We start from the raw sequence: 27,564 nt of genomic DNA, 5'->3' as shown, positions 1-27,564 counted from the left end.
CAATAATCAGGCTATAATTCATGGAAATGGCCCTGCAAAGCCTAATTATGTCTAGAGCTGCTTGTTTACTCGTGCAAAAAAGATGTCATCCAGAAGTTCCGGTCGAAGTGTGCCTTTTGGGGCAGGGTTGAACAGATTAGTCTTGTTCACATCTGCAATGGCACAGTTTACTGAAAGAAATAGAGGAAACCGCTGCCTGGAGGCATTTCTAAAAGTTTACAATTGTTAGTGCAAGTATTTCTATTTCATTGTTCTCTTAAATAGATACCCAAATGCCAAAATAAGCTGCCAGCTCAAACCTTTAGGTTAAGGTGTCTTTCACAAACTCCTACTTATATGGTGAACCATTTATCATTGGTTGTTTAGTGAGGAGCCTTCCATGTATTCCATGTAACAAAGGGGGAGTGAAGAACGGGTCAGCCAACCATATCCTGCTCCAATAGAGGTCTGCCACCTTCTGCCTTAGTTGGCTTTTCTGTAGCCAGTATACTACCATCCCCCATACATCTGCCACACAATCCTCAACCAATGAGGTGTGGGCGGATGGGCTTAGGAGTAAGAGTAGGGGGGTTGCACAGGTCACCATTTCATCTGTAGTGCACCATTCTCCCATCTGAGCTAGGAGCCTTACTGGACATGTATCATGGGTTAGGTCTTCTGAGTGAGGTGAGCAATTACTGGCTAAGCAGGCATACGTGTTAAAATCTTTGCTTACCACAGGCAGAGTGTAAAATAATTAGGACTGGAAAAACAAGGGCATTTCTCCCAAGGCGGCTTCACACATATTATTAGGCTTGCTCAAGAAAACAGTACATCTGCCACAATACAATGTGCTGGTCTACTGCAAGACCTGAAACCACATTATGCAGGGTTCACCCCAACAATTCGTTATGGTGGCATAATGAAAAGCTTTGAAACAAAATATGTAATTTTCAGCACAACAGTAAACACAGTGCTACTCTAATTGAAGACCTGAAACAGGAACTAGCATTTTAGCATTGCATTCACCATAATGTACAATGGTGCTCTACTGGCGGCCTTGGATTAGGCACCTTCCTGAGACTGATGCGGTCAACATATCGTTTTGTTACTGCATTTCCCACAATACACTGAACTGGTTTCCTGGAAGCCAGGGACCCGAATCTGAACTGTACAGCCTATGTGGGACAGGTCATGTTGTGGAGGGCCCTCGGTAGGTAGTTAGGCGGAATCATAGCTGCCAAGCATTAAAATGGCATGCATGGCCCCACCATCACTTCTTGGTATTGCAAATTCCATGCCAGAATATGAAGGACCTTCTCTTTAAGTAAAATTAAACGACATAGCCCAGCATAAAATGCAAATCCAGGGCTAATGAAGTAAGCATGGATTAATTTAGGTTTTTTTGTACAGGTTTTGCCATAGACGACCTGTCCTGGGTATGATTTTCTGTGAGAGGCCCACAGTTTCTGAAGGACAACATTTTATTTAGGTAGACACATCATGATGAATGAATGGTCTTACAAGGAGTGCTTACATTTTAAATTAAATCCAACGGGGAAGACTACATTCTGGGTGTGTTTGGTTGTGTGAGTGGAATCTTGAAGTGAGAATACCATAATGATTTCAGGTTCTCAATTGCCTCCCCCATGGTTTGGGGCATCAATGAAATAGGATCATATTGCATGTGCTGCTGGCAATGAAGATAGAGAGGCGAGTGCTTTGATTCAGCCAAAAGTTAAACACTCCTCATTATTAAAGCGACTACGAAAAGGAGAAGGTAAAAATTGTTGGATGCGGTCATCTCAAAATAAGCGCTTGCAAAGCCAACAGTTTTGGTTTTGTAAAAAATGGTATCCAAATTTTCCAAGCACTGCCATTATTGTACTTGCTATCTTGCCATATGATAACAGTAGTCACATGGTGCTAGTACATGGACATATTATGGCAGTGTCTAGCAAATGCATACTAAAGCCTATAGGAGCAAAAACTGTTGGCTTTGCCAATGCTCATTTTTTACAGGAATTCAGTCTAAGGAACAGTACTTCTTTATACATGAAGTGGATGAGGCCCACTTTGGTATTTTATCAGGAGCTGGTTTATAGCTGCATTTGAGCCATCGCCATTTTCAGAAAGCACAGAGCTAGGCCGAGATCCCAGGGGGTTATGTTTTGGGCGGGAATAGCCATAGGTACTAGCATAACCATGGCTGGATGTATAACCAAACACTCACACAAATTTCACCCATCATCTTCACTTTTGGCTTCTACACAGTACTTCCAGCGCAACCTAATAGCCAAACCTAACAAAGGTGTTCCTATAAAAAGCCTAGCACGCTCATGCTGCACCTTGCATTGACATCAATAGCTCCAGCAGAACCCTGGTGGAACAAGGTGAGGTGCAGGCCCACCAAAACATTTGTCAACCAATAAGCAACATCCCAAAACCCTTGGAACAGGCCTACAACTATAGCCCTTTACCAACGCATTTCAATCCTATGCTTTCAGGGTGTCCACCTATGGAACAAATATGGACCATTTACTGACACCTAGATAGTAGGAGTGTCTTATTATAGACTTTTATCTATCTGAATCAAATATGGATCCATTGAGGTACGGGAAAAAAAAGAGAAAAAAAACATCTAGATTTGTTTCTACACAATTAGGCTTTAAAAAAAATCCACACACAACAGCAACATTGTATGGTCGTTTTGGATTAGATTAGCTAAAATATATTGGGTTTCAGAGACATTTTATAACACAAGGTTGCAAAACATTTGCACAAAATTAGCAAACAAGAAGAATTGTACCATTTTGCTCTTCTTTGATGGATCAAAACGGACTTGATTTTAGGAGCCATCTTTTATTGGCCAAAGTTGGCATTGCTGCGCCACTGAGGAACATCTAAAGAGGAGGCTTTCAGTTTAGAGCGTTGGGCCAAAACACAAATGGAATGACTCCTGCCACCCCTTGCTCCCACCCTTAACCTTCAGCCTGACCATTTCCAATTTAGGAAGGCCCAAAGGTCGCAACTTTCTAAGAAAGGTTGGCCACATCTTCGTCTTTCGCTAGAATTCTCTCAGCACTTGGACAATAAACAACAACACCAAATTGTCACCCCAGCACTTGAACGACAGTCAACCTCACTTGATGGTGCACTGGTATGTCTGGACTGCAGCCTACACGTATATTTTATTTGTGGCCTCCCCATCCTCACACCACCCCACTCTGCCAAATTATTTGTTAACTCCATACCATCACTACATTGTTTATGTCCCCTCTCAAAGTTCAGAAAGAAATTAAAAATATGTACAAATCGTACTACAAAAAATTATATTGTTAAATGAGGCAAAATACTAGTAACAAATAGTACTAGCTATATGTGTTTTCTTAATCATTCCTGAAACCCGACGAGGGATTATTGTTTCACTTGTATATGTCATCACAATTTCTCAAGTGTTATAACCCGAAGTCATGGTGACATCGGTGCTAGAACAACCATCAACTATATTAGTAAACTAACTATTGTTACATGCACTTTGTTCTTGTCTTTTAATAAATATGTTCTTACTTTTTAGATATTTTTTTTATAAACATTTAATAAAATTTTGATATTCCGTCTAAAGTTCTGGTGATTCTAAGTGGGTTGTCTGGATGAGTGGGGACGCTTACTTTGTTGCCCTCTAAAATTCATCATTGTTAAATGGCGCCACTTTAAGTACTCATTACACCGTAAATTTGGGAAACACCACAATATATATATATTTTTAAATGCCCCTAAATCTGTATGAGGTTGCCTGAAGTTCTGCACTCCGGTATCCTTCACTGGCAACTGGGATCACGATCACATGGAAAGGTTACAAGTGAGTTCTTGAAGCTCAAACAACTTTGGTCAAGAAGGAAAGCCCAGATTAGGATCCAGATTTTCTGTTTCCAAGTTAGCAACTTGGCTCTCCACTATGTTCTCTCATTGCCGTTTTATTGCACATAAAATATCATACATATGTTTATTTGATTCCCATATATGTAAAGTGAAGTGGATGGGGACAGTCATTTGCCCACGATCACAAAATTGTGAACAAGTGTGCTAACCAGGATTAAAACCTGTGACATAATTCAACAAGAATCATAGGAGCTGTGGATGCAATATCACCTTAGTTATATCACACGAAGAGGAATCACACAATACTCAACCACAATGATGGACTTGTGAATACTTTTTCAATAAATATTATTGGAAACTTGCAAAGGATCACAGTAGAAAATGGTAAAAGCACTGACGTCTATCATTTGGCAAAAGCCATCTGGTTGCAACCTGCAAGTTCATACGTCAAGCTACAGATACAATATTGGCTTCAATTCAAATATAAACTAAACAAGTGTTTACATTAATGACAGCATTATCTTTTATAATTTGATTGGCTGACAGGGAAACGGGTGGGGCTTCCCCTTTAAAAAGAAGTGCTTTTCGCAGCTCATGGTAGTTCTAAGATTTCACTAAAGGCTATGCTGAAACACAAAGGAGCAGGGCCTGGGGGACACTGTTGTCTCACACAATCTTGACCTGCCTGGGTAAGAAAAGCAGGCAGATTTAACGAGTAGGTCAGGACTAGTTATAGTCTTTGGATCTAAAATTGTCACTTTGCCAATTTAGTCAACATCTGAATTTTAAGGCTTGCTTCAGTAATTTGGGGGCAAACTACTTTACAAAGCTGAACTGCCTTGGAAACTAACAGCGGCCCGCTTTAAGATGCCTACACCCAAGACAGTTATATGGGGCTACAAATTGGCACTCTGCCAAATCTAATTAACCGTTTCAATATTTCTGGGGCTGAAATAAGCCATTTTTACCCATTTTTTCAACATACATTTTTCTTTTCAACGGGAGGTCTATTAAGATAACCCATGATTCATTTATGTTGGGTTTGCCTTTCAATCTTATCTATTCTGGTGACACACTGAGTTTAGGGTGGGCACAGGGCCATATATAACCTGTGTTGCTCCTCCTTTGGCCAGCATAAGTGGATCCATCAGGAGGAGGTCGGATGATTAGAATCTTTTGCAGGCGATTTCAAATGCTGGACCTGCAATCCTTTTTGATCCATGGCTCTATTATTATTAGGGTATTCATTGAGCATGGACTTAGCTTCGGGAAGCAGCAGATTGCTTTATAATCAGGGGGGTGAACATGGCGAGGGAAGCAGAGCAGCAAGGGGGCAGAGAGCTAACAGGGAGGATGGGCAGTATGGTAGCAAGAGACCTACAAGCAATCAGGAGAAAACAGTGGGGAGCAGATCACCCAGTCTCATGTAAGGTGGGGAGTGGAGGGTGTGTGGACATGGGCTGTTCGAAAGGAGCCATTCACTGAAGAGGGAGTCTTGAGCTCCTTCCAGAACCGTAGAAGTGTGGGGGAGAGCAAGATGTTGACGGGGAAGTGATTCCAGAGTGTTGGGCATAGACAGAGAAGGCATGTCTTCTAGTTCATTCCTTCATGCATCGGCGGAGTTCAAGTCTGCACATGTCTGTCCTTCTGGTGGATCGTAAGCCTCTGGAGATGCAGAGTTTTACAGTGAGGTACAGTGAAGTAGCTTGGGGACTTCAGGCCAACAACCATGTAGTTGATGCAGCAGGATTTGCAGGGGATGCAGGCTTGCATCAGGAGCAGTGCAATTCGAGGAGGGTCAGGTGATGTGGTTGAATGTGCAGAGTACTTTGACGAGACATGCTGCAACATGCAGCACACATCTCAGTGGTGCTAGGGTGGTAGCTGGAAGGTCTTCCAAAAGGTAATTGTCACCATCCAGGTGGGAGAGGACCAAGGCTTAGACAGCAGATCTGAAGTTGTGTTCTGTGATGAAGGGCTTAATTTTACACAGTAGAGAAAGTTGATATTGCACCATTTGTGTCTCAGTGCAGGTGGCCAGATGGGGTGTGAATCCCTTGAGTTTCAAAATAGAGAGCCAGGTCTGGATATCAGGGTGTTCAGTGTAAGGCAGCAGTAGGAATTAATTCATGGAGGGATTGAGCTTCAGGTAAGTACTGGGAATCCACGACTGGATCAATGTGGGGCATGCCTCGAGTCTGTGGAGGATGGAGGATACCTTGAAGAGCTGCGTGTTCTCTGTGTAGTGGCAGATGTGGAGTCTAGAGGAGGGTTCCAAGCAGTTCCATGTAAAGATTGAAGAGCATGGGGCAGAGAGTGGATCCTGACGAGACTCCAAAGGTGATAGGTAGAGTCAGGCCTCCAGATAAGGTGTGTACCAGGCCTTTTTACACATGAACATCTTGTAAATATGACAGCTTTATTATATTCCTGTGTACATTTACACACATGTTTAGAGCAGAGGGCAGTGCAAAGGTCAGGTTACTTGACAGAAACCAGAAGCCTTCTTTTGATTTGTAGCTACATTGATGTAATTGCAAGCCACCTCTGAAACAGAATACATTTCTCTGAAGCCCTTCAAAAAAATAAATTGCACTGTGATAAAAAGGAATGGTTTCTTTCCATTCAGTTTCTGCTGTGTTGTGTGTTTGCTCATCGAGCAAACCGAAGCACTGCGCAGATACATTTTCCTAGAATTTTAGGATTGTATAATTAATAAGATGGAAAACTAAGTTGCAATTGAGAAATAATATTTTGTAACAAATTATGCCTTTTTTCCCCAGTAAAAGCAAACCAGTATTGCACATTTGTATTTTTCAGAGTTCCGGTGCTGTGTGCATAATCATGCGGAGGCACATCATTTTTGCACTTATAATTTAATTAAAACTCTAATTATAAAACCAGTGTGTAAAATGATGACTACGCACAGTCTAGTTTACATCCATTCAACCTTGCAGTCAATGGGGTACATTACTATAAATTGTCAGCAGCAGCAGAGACTTTGCTAAAGGGTGAGCGATTGTCATTACACCAATCACACGTGTTCTAGCCTCTCAAATCTTCAAGACTACAATTAAAACACCCTGACTCTCCAGGAAGTGCAAGCGCTGTTCAAAAACAAACAAAGTTAAAGTTACTTTATGTAGCGCTTCATAATGGTTCGTCCAACATCTAGGTACTGTGATTATTATACCTCAGTCGATACTCAGTTAACCAACCTCTGAAGGATGTTAGCCAATAAGATAGCTCAGCCGGTTGAGCACTCGTTGCTGCAATCTGTGCGTGATCTGTAGGTTGCAGTTTCGAATACCGACAAGGCGAACTCAGCCTTTCATCCTTTCGAGGTCGATAAAGGAGTACCGACTTTGGTTTGGTGATAATTGTGATAAATATGTTCTATGTACACAGCTTTGACAAAAGCGCTATATAAATAACCATTTGACCATTAGATTAGACATTGAAATTAGCATGGAGTCCTTGCCTCTCTGCACTGTTGTATCATAACATTGGCATACCATTAGGTAGTAATAGCTCCAGGAAATGAGGACTTTCATTAAACATCAAAAGGCAATTCGGCTATCAAACCTCAAAACTCACAATACAATTCATGTTTGCTTCACTATGTAATTGGCTAGGTGATTGTGATTTCAACATTTATAAAAAAAAACAGGAGAGATCAAATGGCCAGACCTCAGAGAAATAATGAAAGGTGTATTCTGTCACAATGCAGAAGGCTGCCGCATAGTAATGATTTCCATACAGTTTTTGCACACGTCGGCTGGATGTCACATACGTTTTACTCTCTTGCAAAGGAGAAAAGTAATTTTTACTCTTAAAATCACATTTACTCTCCAAGTTTAAAAATAGGGAGTAAAATACTCCCACCTCAAAATCTAATCTGTAGCACTGGGTAGAGTTGGTGATCTGGAGGAGTCCATTTGTATGAACTTGTGGCGATTAGCAAGGGGTGATTAGAACCAGCTGCGGACAAGCTTGCTGATCTGGATGTGGCAATATAAATTGCCACTGAGTGTCTGGTGATCTACCGTGTCAAATGTTGCTGAGAGGTCAAGGAGAACCAGGAGGAAAGGATGACCATCATCCGGGATTTTAGGGGCATCGATCACCTTGTTGGAAGCCGTTTCTGTGCTGCATCTGAGTCTGAAGCCATATTCGTAGCACTGAAGGAGGTCATTGGATTCCACGTGTTAGAGGAGTTGCACAGCTACTGCTTTCTCAAGGATCTTCCCTAGAAGGGGAAGATGGGTGATAGGGCGGTGGTTGCTGCGGCCATCAGGGTCCATTGTTGATCTCTTGAAAAGTGGGAGGATTTGTCTGGTGTTTTGTTAGGGGGCTGCCGATTGCCAGGTAAGGGAGTGCTTCATTCGTAAGGGTCTTGAATATGGAGGAAGAGAGGATATCGTCCATGTTTGTTGTGGCCTTGCAGGATACTAGGGTGGCAGTGATGCCTTCCATACAGATTGTCTTGAAAGCTGTCCAGGTAGTTGTGGTTTTGCGAAAATTGATGTGTAATGTATCATTAGTTGTGACATTGGTGTCTGTGTTAGTGGGTCATGGATATCTTGTTGATGAAGAGTTGATGGTGGTGGATTTTTCGATGGAATGCAGTACGGGTGGGTCATGCATTTGTTTTATTCAGCGCTTGATGGCTTTGAAGAGGGCGCTGCTTTCATTGTTGGATGTGGCGATGGTATTGTTGTGTGGATCTTGGTGTCTCACAACCAAGATCCACTTCCACCTGCTCAACAACGGCAAAGGCAGAGAGGCAGGTAAGTAGGGGCAAGGGCAGCAACCAAGAAGGCACCAAAGGATTAGCAGTGATTAGATCCCTTTTAGGCTGTTCTTAGTTAACTACCAATACAACCCATGGACTTTTTAACCCTTTCCATCTAATGGTTTATCCAGAGTTCGGTCTGTATAACTGAACCTGGCCCATGATTTGCCAACCCACAGCAACACAACCAACTACGATTTAAAGTTTTTTCTTGGCCACATACACATGTGATTGGTAGTAGGTAGTTAACATATTAGAAGAGTAGGATGTTAGGTATCTACTCCACTATGCGAATATTAGGAACTGTGTATTGCGTGACTATTCTATTTTTAATGCTCATATATACTATATATGAGAGAATACACATATGCTATACAAGTGTGACAGTATTATTAATGTGTTTTGATTTATGAGTAGAAAAGACACTATATTGCAAGTTCAAACACTTGATTTAGTCATAAGAACTGTGTAGGGAAAATTGTGATAGCATCTAAGGTTTATCATACACACAAGGGTAACAGGCATTGATAAATTAATTCATCCAGAAGGTGGACCTACGATAATATTGCTGTTCAGTAGTAAGCCAGTCAGGTTCTAAGGGGTAGTTGTATCTCTTACACTAAAGTGAAGAGACCAAACATTCTCCAGAGCCTTTTTTGGGTACAGCCCTAGTCTCTGTTGCAAAACATGCCCAGCCCCAAGTGGGCATTTCAACAGCCTTTTGGGTGGAGATTAGGCTCTGGCATACAGGGTATGATGAAAATCATGACAGAACTACCTGTTGTGAATGTCAATGCATTGTGGAAATGTTTGTGGAGGACAGGGATGAGGGCAGAGGTTGGAGATAGGCCTGTGGGGTTGGGTGGGGGCTTGGCAAGAATGTTTCTGTAGGGGTAGAGTGCAAAGAGGTGCATGTGGGGTGATTGATGAACAGGGTCAGACTGGGGCTATAAACGTGTCTCGGGCAACAATAAAAAAAGTGGCCCACAGTTACAAATGGCTATTCATTCATTTTGTGACACTGTTTGAATAGTACCCACAGGGGAGTTTTTTTTATAACATGGGATGCAAATTGTGCATTTGAAAGATAATTTATTCAGCAACACTGGTCAAAACGATTAGCCGCATAGTGTAGTAACTGGCCCACATTGCCCAAAAAAGTTGCCCACTTACACCAAAAAACCTGGCCCACACCAGAAGTTTCCGTTTTTGGTTTGGCCATGGGCCTATTGCCCTATAGGCCAGTCCGAGCCTGTTGATAAAGGGTGGGATCATCGGTATAAGGAGAGGGTTAGGCTAGGTATATGGAAAGGAGGGATTGGGAATTGGCTGGTTATCATGCGGTCCAAGGATGTCATTGCACCAAAATGCCAGTGTTAGCTTAAGTGACACCACAAATTCTTGACCTCCGATGACATCAGACGAAGTGATGTCATTTTACCCCACCGACAAGTGACATAACAGGATGTGATGGCACACAACCTTGAGGTGCATCTAACACCGGGTGCTTTCATTTCAGCAAGATCTAATAACCCAAGCATAGAGGGAGGCGAGATTTGTCCACAATCACATACTTGGGGAATGTCATTTCCCAGATTTGACGTGGAGCCTATATGTAAAACAAACATAATGCTGTACTTGTAACAGGGTTACCAAAATCTCTAACGCAGGCTGCTGCTAGTGTATGAAACATTAATACATCAATGGCCATATAAGCACTTATCTGTGGCATTAATGTGTTAAATAAGCCAAAAAAGCACGGACCTGGGGAGGCGTGCGCTGTCTGTTTATCCAGGAGCAAATTGATGCACGAGCAAGGCCTGAAAATTAAATAATCACCAGGATTTAGTATCAACAAAATTCCCTGGTTATAAATGCATCTATGAGCTTCATTAGAAGTTTGGAGCCCGGAAAATAAGGTTGCTGGTAGCAACGTACCAACACCCTTTCCGGACCACCAAACTAGGAGTCTGCCGGCAGGGTCACGGTGCTCCCGGCAGGCCCGACCTGCCGGAAGTTCAGGCCCCTACCGGCAGTGTTTTCACTGAAGCACCAGCACCATTAGCAACAGTGCCAGTGTTTCAGTGTCCACATTCCCATGGAGTCCTATGGGACTCCATGGGAATGGGGATTTACCGTTCCAGCGCCACTTATGATATCCCAGTGGCACCGGGATATCGGGTGGCAGAAACAGTGTTACGGCATCGGTGGGTTGTACCACCAGCCTCGTAATGAGGCCCTATGATTTAGCTACCACTACGATAGAAGAAACCTATTGTGCGGGTGTAAGCTGAGGCCATATGTCTCTGTGTGCATTTATCTTTAGATTATGTGACAAGCAACCACATGTTGTCCCCCAACACCCAGAGCAGAACATAACACAATGTCCTAGGCTTCGATACATAACTCTTTAATCTTTAACTGCCATGGTGTGGGGAGGGGGGGCTGCACTTCCCTCAAGAGTGGGGCTCAATGCATCTACGATTTTCAGAGCTCTATGTGTGAGGTGCGTAATTCAATGATCCTCCCTACCCCCTCCAAGGACGGGCCCATCAATGAAGCTTCCACAAAGCCCTTTCCCAGAAGGAGTTTGAGTGGGGAGGAGTGTTTCACTCCATGGCTCACTCACTTCAGAGACTGTGTGTCCAACGCTTATTTTCTTAAACAGTGTTGCACAGAGCAGGGTCCTGGTCGAGTTTGCGGCCCCTCTCAATTATTCACATCACACTTGAATGCGTTCAAGGTGAGCAGAGCCGAATCCGTTGCGTAGCACAAATTTGGGGGACTCCCTGCGAGCCATGCCAAGTGCCCTCCCCAGCTCCTTAAAGAACAGGGCACGCCACACCCTGGGCCGGCCCGGACCACAACGCGTGTGCAATGTCCATGATGATTATGCCTCTGCAGAAGCATGCACTAGTGAAAGAAGTAAATCTGTTTTTTAATAAAAGTTAACTGTTTCACCTAGCAAGAAGGGGCTGGTGCCTGGTCCCAATATATACCAGCAAACTGTGGTGGTTGGGGAGTTGTTTTATTGGAAGGTGTAAATACTTGCCACAAGTATGCGATTGCGAACGAGCATAGCGAGGTGGCCCGAACTAACGAAAACGGGTTTGGGGGGCCTGGAGGGATTCTTCCCCCTCCCATGAGAAAATGTTTTGAATAATGGGTTAAAATGGTGCCTTACAAAGCACACTTACTGTGAAAATGTAGGTAAAAGGCCAGACTGTTTGCAATTGGTTTTGTAGGGTGTAGGGTAACTTATGGAAAAAAAGTTAAATGGATGCAAGTCACCAAAATTGCACAAGCGCATTTCCCAATGCATTGTCATGCCGGTCCCCAATATATGCCAGTATAAAAAACATGTTCATGCTGGTTTTGCCCACAAATTTCCATGCTGGCTCTACCAACATATGCTATAATTCCCATATAAGAACATACTCATGTTAGCTTTGAGATGTTTTTTATAGCATCATTACTGGCAATAGGCACAAAGCTGGTGTCACTACATGCCAGTGCCCCTATGTAAGAAAATACTGTTGTTGGTTTGGCCATTTAAAGTGACATCTCACAATAAGAAAACATGTCCAAACTGCTTCCAATGTAAGCCAGTCTAGACCCATAAGAACACTTATCATACGTGCTTCATCGTAGATGCTCAGTTAATAGAAAGTCATGCTACAGTAAGAAATATACAGGCCACTACACCAAAACATCAGTCTAGTGAGGTAATACTATTTATCATGCTTGCTTGATCAAAGATGACGAGTAATAAATGTCATGCCACAGTAAGCAATGGCTAGAATGGCCGTACTAAAATGCCATTCTAGCAAGTAATAACGCGCATGAACTTGGCTTTGCCTGAAAAATAACAGTAAAACATGCAAAGTCAATGAGGTATGTGTCAAAAATGCTCTGGTGATCCACAGTCTCCCAAGGCCAGCCAGGCACACACTCTTTCACCCACCTATACATCTCCTCTCACTATAATTCACACTGCATTCACCACAGACATGCACCCACCCACTCAGAACATTCTCACACACAATCACATCCATACCCATTCACCCACCAGTCACTCACCCATATACCTTCTCACATACACTGGCACTGGCACCAACCCAGAACATTTACACACACTGAAATTCCTAATCACTCACCCAGCGTTGACCCCTCACGTCCACCTGCACTGCATTCTCCACACAGGAACACACCCACCCTGTACATTCAAACACACACACACTATCACATTTCATCTCATTCACCCAACACTCACTGACCCATAGCACATACATACATCTGACATGCACTTCACGTCCCGGGAGGATAGCTCAGCGGCAACGTGCTCGCCTTGGAAACAAGACGACACAAAGCAATACAGGTTCAATCCCCGGGTCCGTGCTGGCAAACCTCTGGGTATTAAGCATGTTATAAATACGCAACTAAGACATATTCCGGTAACGGCGCCCCGATGCCCCCGGGCTGTGTGAGTGCTTTAAAAATGCAAAAAAATGTTTAAAAAAAATAAATACACGCAAAATACACATCGGATTATTTATTTTTTTAATAGCCTTCTTACCCATTTTTCCAGCTCCGGTCCGTCACTTCAGGCCACCCTCAGCTCCTCCGTGCTGCTCACAAACAGAAACCACGAAGCTGGGAGAGTTTCCTGGTTCCTGTATATGAGGTTTGAGAAAGCCGGAGGAGAAGGGGTTAGAGCTGAACGTGGCATGTGACACGTGCCACATGTCAATGTTAGCTCCAACCGCTACTGAGCGCTTCCTTCTCACGCTGCAATCCCCGGCCCAACCTTCATCCTGATGGGTGAAGACTGCGCCGGGACACCCCGAGACCTTGTGTGGCAGAGCCCCCACACTGCGGGGGCTGTGGGGGCCCCAGAAACTCCAGATGTTTCAGTTTAAAATATATATATATTTTTTTCAGGGGTAGCAAAGGAGATTTCAGGGGTAGCAAGGGAGAACACAGAGACAGAGGTCGTGGATGCAACCCAAAATGATGTCCCTGATGCGGTCTGATGTGTAATGATTTTTATATTTGAATGAGTTTATTCCAGTGTGAGTACATTGGTAATCCCCTATTGACCATTAAAGTAAGCAATCAACCTTCTGAACCACCTCAAACGAAGTATTCAGCCCAATGGCCATTGTCAGCTGTTGGCCATTCTTGCTAATCCTGCCGTCGTCATTTTTGCTCTGGAAGGGATAATGGATCGTAATGGCCAATGAACATAAAGAAAATGTTTTTAAAATGCATATCTTGGGTCTGGCTTAAAGAGGAATCATGGGAGAACCTAAGTAAATGGTCTTAAAATAGGTAGGTGTGCTTACTTCCTGCCCTCATGCTTTGTTGCAAAGGGGGAAATAGTTCTCTGAGAAACATGGTTTGTGGGAAATGTTCTCTGGTGGCCGGTTTTGCAAGGCTGCCTAAAACTTAGAAAGAATGGGATGGTCGATTGATCACTCTAGGTCAAATTATCCTACACCCTTCGCCAGCAGAGTCATGAATTAATTTAATTTCATACGATGCAATTCTGAGAGCACAAATCACTTCTACATTTTCAATTTGTGTGGTTGATCTCTTGTGGAATGCAGTGTGACAAAGCCTGCTAGCCATTTCAAGATTGTAGACTTATGCATTGCTTGACATTTTCTGGCTGTACCGTAGGCTGTAAACAGCTGTGTAGTTAGGCCAGTGCCCCTTGTATGTTTTAGCCAAGTGCATTTTGGAAGGTATGTAGAGATTTCTAGCTGTTATAAAGGCGTTCTTAAAGAAATCTGGAAATGAGATTTTTATGGAAATGGCATTTTGAAACAAGTTTTGTTATAAAACTGGGATGTGTCTTACATGTCACTGTCTGCATGGAATTTTATTTAAGGCTTCTTAGTTGAGAAAGACTAGATTTCACTCACTCTGTAGGCATGGGCACTTACCACTAAGAAAGTGGTGTTCTATGTGAAATGATCAGAGGAATGCACCAGCATCGAAAGGACAAACATCTGCATGAATAGTGCAACCTCTTTTTAACTTTTTGAATTAGGTTGCATTTGTGGAACTAGTCAATGTAATCTTGTGGAAGCTCCATGTGGCTATACACTATATTTTCAGGAGCTGAGCAGCCTCTGTATGGGAGTAGGGGCTTATATCAAGTATCATGTTCTTGTTCCTAGACAAAAACAAACCAGGATATGTCTGGGGGAAGAGGTGGCCATGATTGACACGGTTGCTGATTTCCAAGTAAAGCACATCAGAGTAGCACGCCCATATGGCAAATCTGCAAGTAGTACCATCTTGCATTTTAAGATGATCAGCCTGCTCCCCAGCCAGAGAGTCAGAGACAATGGAGTAAAGGTAAACAAACCCTATGTTTCACCTAATTGAAATTGCCTCCTTCTCTCATTGATTCTTCTTGATGGTGCCTGAAGCCAGACATGTGGCATTCTGCATGGACGCCTTTTTCAAATAGATGGAAGGCATTGCCCAAAATTTAAGATATGAAGTCTAGTTTGTTGATGGAGTTCTCCAATGGGAGATTCCATCAGTGTTTTGATGAGCTGGCCATATTGTCTCCAGACAATGCTAAAATGTATTGGACTTTGCATTTGATAGTCAACATCTATAGTTGTTACCAGTGTGATGGATCTCATATTGCTTGGTTTTATTTTATTTTTTGAGTTTGGCACGTTTGACATTAACAATATTTATAAAAACACCAGAAAAAGTATTTGTCAAAAATATTAACTGTACTTGTAAAACAAATTGTATTTAACACTTCAAAATAAATTCATTGAACAGAACAATTTAGACAAGGGATTTGTGCCAAAGAATCAGAAGACTACATTGCAGACTAAAGCATGACAGAAATATGAATACATTATTAACAATAATCAAAGAAATTCCATAGTCATCATCTAAACGGGCAATTCATCAGCATGCAATCAAAAAAGAAGACCTGTAAAAGAACAAAGGCACGCATGTAGACAAACGCATATGGGAGAAAACCCAGCAGAGCGGTGTGATGAAAGGAAAGTATAGCAGGGAAAGCTTCATACAACTGACCCAGTTGTGCAGGACTATCCAAACATCCTTTAAAGGAAACGTTTCCAGTCAAACATTCACTCACAGTTCGTTCAGTACATTAAGGAGATGGTCTATGTGCTACAGACTGAAGTTCATAGACGATTCATCACTCAACCTTTGGTGCCCATCAAATCAATTTCTATTCAGAGATAGATATAACTTGGTGGGGTGGGCTTTGCCATATCACAAAGAAAAGGTCCCAGAATTGTTTCAATATTCAAGGAGTTATTTTGATGATTTAGTACAGTTCTTTCAGATGTATGTAACCCATGTTTCACAAGCTTCTAGCGAACCTAGGTTACATACAACGGCCCAGGTAACATTTGCATTTTCATAACATAATAAATACATCTTTCGTATATTACACATTTTCAAGAAATAGATTTGTAACTATTAAAAGAAATAGAGGATTTTCGAAATTCCCACACATCATTCCAGAAATTGTGAAAGCAAGCTCAACTGAAATTATGACGTAGCTGATACATCCTGGCCACAAGGGAACACTTAAACTGTTTCAATTATTCCATACAACCTTGCAACACTTCCTCATTCCAAGGAACTCCAAAATCTAACTGTTTTTGAATCCCTGGCACTGGCCAACTGTCACTCATTTTGCCATGGCTCGTGCATAAAACACAGTGTTGATGCCTTTTCTTAGTTGTGTGGATTTGTAAACTGTTGTCCATAGTTTCATCAAATTCATTTGCATGAGATATCTTGATTCTTCTAACAGTGTGGGCAGTGGTGGACCTTTGAGGAAACAGTTTCTCAGACGACGGCTTAAAACAAAGAGAAAGCTTCACTCAGGATTTGTGGTTATTTGTTTTTGGTACCAACTATCTACTAATATGTTGCATTGTTTAATTACTCACTTTCTTGAAAGGTTTGTATGATTGACTAACTTATTGCATGACCAACTTTTTTCATGTTTTTAATACTTATATTGACTTAATGTATATTAACTTTTGTTTTCATAAATGATCAAATATATTTAGCATGGGGTAGATCTTTGGGAAACCGTGAAGGTCTAAATTTGAAAAGGGAGGAAGGTTTCAGATCGAGGTTTCACTCGTTTCTGTTTAAATCTTAGTTGAGGCTTGAATTTCCAAATTATGTTGTTCACCAATAGTTTCTAGATTTTGTTCACTAGAAAATGCTACTGCTGCTGCAAATAATGACTGCCTGTCATGTTTCACTTCCTTGGTAGTTTAAATGTTTGTAGAAGTTGTAATGTTTGATAATAGCAGTGTCTGTAGAAAAAGTATGCATTTCCCTTTTTTAGTTGCTTCTATACAAAGAATGTATTTGATTTTCTTTTTTGGCTTGAATGCTGGGAAAACATTTTATAATTTTTCCATCTCACAATAACTTGCAAACATGTTTTAATGCATGTGTTGCCAGTGCATTTGTTACTGTATAAAACACAGTGTGTATCATGGGATTTATTATGTGCCACTTTATGTATGAACTTTTACATTTTGAAATAGTTTACTGGCTGGTTGATGGAATTAATGTGCGCCAAAAATTCCCGCGCAGAGGTGCCAAAACGTGTGATTCGCAGTAAAAGTGCGAAAATCGCAGGGAAACCAGCGCACATCGATTCATGGAAGTCCGTGCGCGAGAAAAACATTGGATGTGCGCTGAAAAAGGGCACGCTGGCGCACAGGTCATCCAACAGCGTGTGCCATGGCCACTGCGAAATCGCACATAGCGCGGCGCACATCACAAAAGTAGGCGGAACACGGGGCATAACACTCAGAATGGGGAACAATGCGTGAAAATATGGGCGTCACGGGGGAAGTACAGGAGGCAAGTGCGCGGAACGCCCACACGCTCGCCTACAACCCGTATTCATGGAATTGAATAGCGCAAGCCAGCGCACGGTGAAAGACGCGCACAGGGCCAAACAAGTACGCCACAAGAAAGCAGGCGGTAGCGTCCCTGCGCCTGAAATAAATGTTCGCCAAAATGTGCGCTAACAAAAAGCACCCATATACAGCCATGATGAATGGTCCATACAGTGGCCCTCTAGGACAAATGAGGTGCAAAGGGGTACCGACAAACACGGACACCCGCTGTGTGAAAATTAGCGTGTGCGTGTATTACGGGGTTCGCGGGAAGTTCCACACGCGAATTTGCAGGGTACGTGTATTACGGGGTTCGCGGGAAGTTCCACACGCAATTGCCCTGGGTCCGTGTATTTCAGGGTGCGGGGGAGGTTCCACACGCAATTTCAGCAGGGTACGTGTACTCCGGGTGCGCAGCAAATTCCACACACAAATCCAGCAGCCTACGTGTATTTCTGGGGTGCCGGGGAGTCCCACACGTGAATTGGCCGTGTGGGTCCTCCCAGCTGTTCCTTCTACACCCTCCACGGCCCCTGCAGGTGGCCCACACCACAGGGGACTACCGTGCACATGTCCCGCAGGCAGCTCATCCACCATGGCCATGCCCCCCAGCCAACCCACATGTCACCTTGCACTACTGCCCACCAACGCATGTCTCCCAGCACCCCCACCCCCCTGCATCAAGGGGCACCCTCCACCAGGGCCCCACTCATGTCCAACTCATGTCTTCTTGCACCCCCACCCCCCAGCATCCAGGGGCACCCTCCACCAGGCCCCCACTCATGTCCCCCAGCAACCCCACCCCCCACCAGTCAGGGGCACCCTCCACCAGGCCCCCAATCATGTCTCACTGCACCCCCACCCCCCGGCACTGTGGGGCACCCTCCACCAGGCCCCCACTCATGTCCCCCTGCACCCCCACCCCCCAGCACTGTGGGGCACCCTCCACCAGGCCCCCAATCATGTCTCCCTGCACCCCCACCCCCCTGCATCCAGGGCACCCTCCACCAGGCCCCCACTCATGTCTCCCAGCACCCCCACCCCCCCTGCATCCAGGGGCACCCTCCACCAGGCCCCCACTCATGTCTCCCAGCACCCCCACCCCCTGCATCCAGGGCCACCCTCCACCAGGCCCCCACTCATGTCCAACTCATGTCTCCTTGCACCCCCACCCCCCAGCATCCAGGGGCACCCTCCACCAGGCCCCCACTCCTTCCTACCCACCCCCCAGCAGTGCGAATCGCCTGTGTACGTGTATATCAGGGTTGCGCGTGTAGTCTGACACGCGATTTCAGCAGGGTACGCGTATTTCGGGGTGTGCGGGAAGTTTCACATGCAAATTTGCAGGGTACGTGTATTTCAGTGTGTGCGCGTGAAGTTACACACGCGACTGTGCCTGTGAGAGTGGGGTACATGTATTCCAGGGGTGGGCGGGAAGATTTACACACTCGCCTACAACGCGCCAAAAAATAAAAGGACCAATCCTGAAACACGTACGCCAGCATGAAGCAGGCGCACGTCCCGCGCAGCATAAAAGAGTGCACAAACGACAAACAAGCTCGGACGCCAGGATGAATATACCGTTCCTAGCAGCAGTGGCCGTGGGATACCGCAGGAGGAGGAGGAGGAGGAGGAGAAGGATAGTCAGGGCCAGAATCTTCACACCCAGAACCAGCCTATTTGGTATGCCAGATGACCAGGTGTATGGGAGGTACAGGTTTCCACCACACATAATACTCAACCTGGTCAGTGAGTGGGAGGATGACCTCACATCACCCACCCTGTGCTCCCAAGCACTCAGCCCCCTGGAGAAGGTCCTCAATGTACTGCACTTCTTGGCTACCAGATCATTTCAGCGGACAAGTGCCATAGTGGGGGGGGGGGTTGTCACAGGCCACGCAGTCACGGTGCCTACACCAGGTGTTGGCCATCATCACTGCACGCCCATCAGTCCGCAGGCACATATACCTGCCCAGAACACCTGCAGAAAGGCAGGCTGTCAGCCCGGATTTCTACAGTGTGGCACAATTCCCCAAAGTGCTTGGTGCCATTAATTGCACCCATGTGGATCTACGTCTCCCCCAGGGCATCTGAGCACATCTATAGAAACCGTAAGCACTGGCATTCCATCAACGTCCAGGTAGTATGTGATGCCAAGGGAATCATCACCTCAGTATATGCCAACTATCCAGGGTCCACCCACGACAGCTTCATTTACAGGATGTCAACCCTAAACCGGGACATGGAAGCTGGGCGGCATGGCGATGCATGGCTGCTTGGTGAGTAGAAATGCCACAGGACACGCATGCATGACAGATACATAGTAATGCCAATACCCCACTAATGATCCCCATCACCACCTCCCCAGGGGACAGGGCCTACCCTCTGAGCACACACAAGATGACGCCAATTTGGAACCCCATCACGCCTCCCGAGGTAAGATACAACACAGCCCATATTGCAACACGGGGCATAGTGGAGCGCACATTCGGAGTGCTCAAGTCACGCTTTCGCTCCCTTGACCGTTCTGGCGGGCAGCTGTTATACACTCCCCCAGTAGTGTGCAGGATCATAGTGGCAGCATGTGTCCTGCACAATGTTGCAACACACCGGGGCCTGGCTGTGGACATGGTGGTGCCCCCACATCCCCAACCACATGCATGCCCGCTGCGCATGGGAGGGGAAAGGGCACGGGGTGAGGCAGCCCGTACGCAGCTGGTGGCTAATTACTTCACATAGCACACCCCTGTGGAGTGCACACAGCCCTGGCACATACCATCTGACAATCAATGATGACTCAATCTGACAATTATGATGAACAAAGGGACAGTCAACTGTCAGAACCATAGCAGAATGTTTTGGATGAAGCACATGGGTGACCCAAACCACTCAGGCACACACCCCCTCATCTGGCACTCAATCAGAAGCACTCACACACATGCCATGCACATGGATGACACACACATGCATGTGCACTCACCGGACAATGCCTCGTAATCTGGCAGGTCTCCCACGCCTTGGATCTGTTCCTCCATGACGTAGGTCCAAGCAACATACTCATGTGGAGTGAGTTCTATGTCCTCTGCCGAAGACCCACCTCCAGTCACTAGAGTTGCGGCATGACGTGAGGCCAGCTTTTTCTTTGCCTTGCGCTTAAGGTCATTCCAGCGCTTGTAGCAATCATTAGCTGTGCGCCTCACAAATCCAAGGGCACTTATGAGTTCCGCAATGGTCTGCCAGTGTGCCGGACGTTGTGGAGGTGTGGTCTTGCATCCTGCAGTAATCACCATTTCGGTGTCATGTGCGGACACATACTCCACAAGTGCATCAAGTTCGACCCGATTGAAGCAGGGCTTCCTTGGTGGGCCGGACTGTGTAGCCGTGTCTGGGGCATCAGCCTGTACTGGACGAGCACTCTTCCTCTTCTGCTTGGAAGGTGGTGGTGGTACTGAGTGTCCTATGCCGCTCTGGACACTAGGGGCAGCAGCCCCGGTGGACTGTGGACTAGGAGTGTGGGAATGAACGCTCACCATGGGAGTTGGTGCAGGCATTAGCTGAAGTGTGATGTGGTCAGGGGGAACGTCAGCAGGATGGACTAGGATCGACACTGTCCTGGCTGGGACACTCAGAGCTGGGGTGGATGGAGCCGCAGCTGCCCCTGCAGCCTCCACACCCTGCCTACTCGGGGCAGCAGATGACATAGCTGCCCCTGATCCACGTGGGCTGGTGACACCAACGTGCACCGCCACACGTGGCCTAGACCTGCTGACCTGGAAGTCAGCCATGGAGTCATCCAGTGCCAGGTCTGGTGCCACAATGGGCTGGTCCAACAAGGGCTGAGCAGGGATGGTGTCAGCCACGTTACCCTCAACCAGGGGGGGGGGGGGACATGGATGTCCCTGACTGGTCACCCACACATGGGGGGCAGGGGCACCCTGCAAGTCCTGGCCACGTCCCCTACTATATCCACCACGGCCACCTCTTGTGGCTCGCCCACCGTTGCCACCCTTACCGCGTGCTCGTCTCCCAACCATGGCACTGATGTTTTTGTGCGTATGGGATTTGCAGTAAACTATTGTCCTGGGCAATTGGGGGTCAAAGGGGTAGGGTACTAGATGGAATTTGTACCATAGTGCTCTAGCAAGGCTGTATGTGACCCCTGGGGGAAGATGACGGGTCACGCAACGCACAGGCACCCCGAAAAAGGTAGATAATGTGCACGCAACCCCTCCTAGACCACGTGCGTGGAAAAAAAACCTGCACTACGCTGTGGCACCCAGAAACACAAAAATGAACGTTTGCGTGTCACACGCAGCCTAGACTGACCTCTGAAGGGGTAGGCAACACACGGGGCAAGCACAGATGTCAAATACGTGCGCAACTCAACGTCTGCCAGGAAAAATCGCGTGTAAAATACGCGCGTGTGCGCGTTGGCAACACCCCCGCCAAAGGAAGAATTGTACGCTGTCTGAGGAGACAGGACAACAGGAGAAGTGAACGCTGTTTGAGGAAACAGGCCCAGGAAAAAGACAAGAAGAGAAAAAGCTGTCAGAGGTAACAGGGAGTACGAACTTGGAACGCCGTGAATTAAATCGCGTGTGAACCGACAAGAAGTACAGATTTCACCCACTCGCTCTCCACGAAAAGCACGTACAAGGAAATGGCGTTCTACACGTACCTTTTAAACATGCCCACACGTCCAGCGTCACTTCTGTGTGTACGCGCTAAGGTCCCATCCTCCAATTACACGCGCTGACACACTGACGTGCAGTCATTGGACGTGTAACATGCACCCGAGTACAGGGAAACGCCCGCGCACGCACGTCACATACGCGCTGTTGGCCTTTGGGCCAATGAATTTGCGTATGTGTGCTGACGCGCTTACGCGCTAAGGCCCTTTCCTCGAATTACACGCAGACGTGCTGGATTTTCACGTGCCAAATCACTCCATATCAAGCTGGCCACGCGTAAGCACACGGAAGACCACGCTCCTGCCCAGAAGGCCGAATTACTGCCCCCCAGAGCCCCGAGCACGCTCCCATCTGCTGCTGCCTGATTGCCTGCTGCCCACGTGCCCTGCCATTTGCTGCCTGCACATCAGCCAGGGGTGCTGTTGCTGTGACCACCCCTGCTGGAACCGAAGACTCCCGACTGGGATTCCATCGCTCCCCAGCCCCAGGACCCAGTTGCCCACCCACTCCTGCCTCTGGGATTGTCATGTCGGGCACTGCAACATCTGGCACCACTGACAACCCCCGGAATGAGAGGCAGAGGGGCACCAGCTTCACTGCCACCGAAGTTGGTGTCCTGGTGGAGCAAGTCCTGGGGCAATATGATGCCCTCTTCGGAAGTTCCCGCGCCGACAAGGAAGGACGGACACGGATCTGGACAGACATCGTGACTGCCATCAACGCGGAGGGGGTGGCAGTCCGCGACTTCCAACATGTCAAGAAGCGCTGGGAGGACTTCAGGTCCAGGACCCTCAACAAGGCCTGGCGCCTCTTGAAGGAAGCGGTTGCTAAGGGGCGCCGGGGCCACTTGTCGGAAGATCAGATGAGGGTCCTGGAACGCATATCCCCAGCGCTCCACATCCAGGTCCATGAGAGGCAGACCCGTCTGGAGTCGAGCGGTAAGTGTACATGCATCATGATTGTAAGCTGTGCGTGTGGTGATGTGCCATTAGTGTGCAGGTTGCACATCTGTTTGTATGGGGCCGAGAATGGGTGGGAGTGTACAGGGCCGTGAGGCTAACACATGCGAGGGCTGTCATGTGTGAGACATGGATGGTGCTTGGGTGTGTAGGCTTGCATGCCAAATGCAGTCTGTGGGCACACATGTTTGGATGAATGTGTATGTAAGTAGGCATGTTCGTGATGTCACGCATGTATGTTGTTTTCAGCTGCATGTATCAGCACTGTGTGCATGTGTGTGTATTTGACAAGGGTGCAACAGTGATGCATGTGATAGCGGGATGTGGAAGCCTGATTGGCAGATGTGATATGGATGCCCATCTGAACACTGCGACAGTTGGCAGAGGTGTACACATGCATGCAAGTGTGGTGGTGTGTGTGTGCATGTATGTGTAGTGCACTCCCTGTGTTGCATGTGATGTCTGGTTCACCTTTGCCTGCTCATGCTGTTGTATGTGTATGGATGGTGCTGGCAGTTGCGATATGGCTGTGGTATGGCTCATGTGTGCAAGTTGAAATGACATGTGTGTTGGCGATTGTGATGCCATGTCTGAGGTTTGCCAATGCCACTCATGTACAACTGTCATGTGTGTATGTGTCCATTGTACAGTGCCCTGATGCCTGTGTTTTATTTCTCCCTGTCTGCAGCGTCAACTGATGAAGAGGGCGGAGAAGGTGCTGTGGAGCACAGCGGCGGGGATCGCACCGCCAGCCGGAGACGCAAGGCCCGGCTCCCCTCCCAGGTTGTGATCTCGTCGGGGAGTGAGGAGTCCGGTGCCACGTCCCAGGCCACAGCTGCTGGGGGAGAGGGGGTCCATGAGGCGGAGGTTGGAGTTGGACTCCTCAGCAGCAGAAGGGGCAGCTGGGACCCCACAGGGCCCAACGGGGGAAGATGGCACGGAGTCATCCAGGTTGGTGGGGGGTTTGGTGGAGGAGGAGGCCGTGCAAGCAACAGAGAGGGGGTCTGGAGGTGGGGATTCCACTGGTGCTAGTGGTGCAGTGCAGGACCAGGGACAGGAGGCAGCACAGGCCGCCGCGGAGGTGCCTGGGTGCAATCCTGTCCCTGATCCTGTCACTGCATCATCTTGCACCAGCAGGGATGCCTACGTCCAGACCCGTTTTCAGGCAGGGGATGAGCTCACAACAACTGGCCTTCCTCTGCCTGAGGACGTGGCTATCCGGGTCCGGGTTGAGCTTGTCCTGACTGGTGTGGCGTTGCGTCAACGGGCCATCCGAGGTGACCTGCAGTCTTTTCATGAGGAGACTGCACGTCATCTCGAATGGCTCGTTGACCGCGCCGGTCACCCAGGCCGGATTCCTCCATTTGATGGGGCTTGCTCAGACCCCCTCCTCAACTGAACCCCCTATGCGCCAGTCGTCCTCCGTGCCATCTTCCCACCCATTAGTCACCTGGGTGCCCTGTGGAGCTGCCTCTGACGGTGCGGCCAGGCTGGTGGAGGAGGCATCCCTGCCACAGTCGGGAGTTGGACGTCCAGCAGGGGTGGCCACATCAACGACTGCACCCCAGCGAGTGGAGGATGTGCAGGCAGCAAGAGGCAGTGCACGGGCAGAGGCACAGCAGCAACGAGGTGGGAGCCATGATGGCTCGGGCCGTCGACATCAGGGGGGCAGGCATCGGCCGGAGGGCAGGAGGACCCAGGACGGGAACTGTCTTCCGTGTGGCAGTGGTTTGGGCCACGCCATAGATGCGGAGCGGCAGCGGGTGGAAGAGGCACGGCTCACGATGGTCAGGGCGGAGAACTCCATGCGGAGGGCCCTGAGGCGGGCCGAGTGCCTCGAGGCAATCCGCAGGGAGTTGGAGGTGAACATGTCGACGGCCCTGCGGACCCTCCGGGCCATGGAGGAGGACCGCCTCTGGGACATTGAGCAGGAGTTTGATGATGCCCTGGCCCGGAACATCCCGAAGTGAGCCGTCGGACTAGCCCGCTGCCCTTGTAAATAGTTATGTAATTAGTGTTAGGTTTCCTTTGGTTTTGCATTTTTTTTGGACCTTTTGGACAATGGGCCACATTTCTGTATATAGTTTTTTTTTATAAGGTAGTGTTATTAGATAGGTTTCATTTCTTCTGTTGGGATCATGGACCCTGGATTGTTTATTTGTATATAGTTGACTGTTGGATTTTCATTTTTTTTAATGATTTACCCATGGAGCAATGGTTTTCGATTTTGATTTTCCATTGGATTTACTTTTGTGGACTGACTTTGGACACCTTTCCTTTGGATTATGATTTGTGGTTTTGCATTATTTCATTTTTTTTTTTTAAATTCCCATTTTTGTTTGTTTATTTTTGATTCAATTTATGTTGCTTTTAATACACATTTTTTCTTCAAACTTCAATGTCTAGTATCATCTCATTGGTTTCATGCATATCATGATATGGGTTTTGACATTCACTGACACCCATTGGGTGTATGTGAGGGACATGTGTTCATTTCCAAACTTGCAATTGGGGTTCTATCATGTTATTGCCATTTCTAAGTGGGTGGATGCAATACTCTGGTGGGTGTTTGGCATTTGGAGGCTGACCATAAGGGCCAGGGATCTAGATTGTGATGACATGTTGGCTGGGGGACATGTGTGGGGGCCTGGTGGAGGGTGCCCCACAGTGCTGGGGGGTGGGGGTGCAGGGGGACATGAGTGGGGGCCTGTTGGTGGGTGCCCTGCACTGCTGGGGTGGGGGTGCTGGGAGACATGAGTGGGGGCCTGGTGGAGGGTGCCCCACAGTGCTGGGGGGTGGGGGTGCAGGGGGACATGAGTGGGGGCCTGGTGGAGGGTGCCCCTGACTGGTGGGGGGTGGGGGTGCAGGGGGACATGAGCGGGGGCCTGGTGGAGGGTGCCCCTGACTGGTGGGGGGTGGGGGTGCAGGGAGGCATGAGTGGGGGCCTGGTGGAGGGTGCCCCTGGATGCTGTGGGGGTGCAGGGAGGCATGAGTGGGGGCCTGGTGGAGGGTGCACCAAAGTGCTGGAGGGTGGGGGTGCAGGGGGACATGCGTTGGTGGGCAGTAGTGCAAGGTGACATGTGGGTTGGCTGGGGGGCATGGTGGATGGGCTGCCTGCAGGACATGTGCAGGGTAGTCCCCTGTGGTGTGGGCCGCCTGCAGGGGCCGTGGAGGGTGTAGAGGGAACACCTGGGAGGACCCACACGGGCAATTCACGTGTAGTGCTCCCCGCGCACCCCTGAAATACACGTGCCCTGATGGAATCGCGTGTGATACTTCCCGCGCACCCCTAAAATGCACGTACCCTGCTGATTTTGCGTGTGATACTTCCTGCGCACCCCTGGAATACACGTACCCTGATGGAATCGCATGTGATACTTCCCGCGCACCCCTGAAATGCACGTAGCCTGCTGATTTTGCGTGTGATACTTCCTGCGCACCACTGAAATACATGTACCCTGATGGAATCGCGTGTGATACTTCCCGCGCACTCCTGAAATGCACGTACCCTGCTGATTTTGCGTGTGATACTTCCTGCGCACCCCTGGAATACATGTACCCTGATGGAATCGCATGTGATACTTCCCGGGCACCCCTGAAATGCACGTAGCCTGCTGATTTTGCGTGTGATACTTCCCGCGCACCAGTGAAATACACGTACCCTGATGGAATCGCGTGTGATATTTCCCGCGCACCCCTGAAATACACGTACCCTGCTGCTTTTGTGTGTGATACTTCCCGCGCACCACTGAAATCACGTACCCTGATGGAATCGCGTGTGATACTTCCCGCGCACCCCTGAAATACATGTACCCTGCTGATTTTGCGTGTGATACTTCCCGCGCACTACTGAAATACACGTACCCTGATGGAATTGCGTGTGATACTTCCCGCGCACCCCTGAAATACACGTACCCTGCTGCTTTTGCGTGTGATATTTCCCATGCACCCCTGGAATACACGTACCCTGCTGCTTTTGCGTGTGATATTTCCCGCGCACCCCTGGAATCCACGTACCCTGCTGCTTTTGTGTGTGATATTTCCTGCGCACCCCTGAAATGCACGTATCCTGCTGATTTTGCGTGTGATGCTTCCCGCGCACCCCTGGAATACACGTGCCCTGATGGAATCGCGTGTTACTTCCCGCGCCCCCCTGATGTACACGTACCCAGGACAATCGCGTGTGAAACTTCCCGCAAACCACTGAAATACACGTTCCCCGCTTGGCGTTTGCTGTTTGGCTGCCCTGTGAACTGGACCAGGGTTAGCGCAGCCCTTTAGCGATGATTTGGGAATTTTGAAGGCTTTTCCTTGCG

The 27,564-nt window shown here is 47.5% G+C and overlaps 2 protein-coding genes across 3 annotated transcripts in view; one reads left to right on the top strand and one right to left on the bottom strand.

Annotated features, from left to right (window-relative positions):
• The window catches only part of OSGIN2 (oxidative stress induced growth inhibitor family member 2), a 265,522-nt gene that overhangs the window by 117,766 nt on the left and 120,192 nt on the right, over nt 1-27,564 (bottom strand). The window lies entirely within an intron of this gene.
• LOC138497699 (uncharacterized) overlaps nt 1-27,564 on the top strand; it is a 192,391-nt gene that overhangs the window by 69,434 nt on the left and 95,393 nt on the right. The window lies entirely within an intron of this gene.

Source organism: Ambystoma mexicanum, chromosome 5q (assembly GCF_040938575.1).
Source record: "Ambystoma mexicanum isolate Mex_15411 chromosome 5q, UKY_AmexF1_1, whole genome shotgun sequence".
Taxonomy (NCBI): Eukaryota; Metazoa; Chordata; class Amphibia; order Caudata; family Ambystomatidae; genus Ambystoma; species Ambystoma mexicanum.
This window is presented reverse-complemented; position numbering and strand designations above follow the sequence as displayed.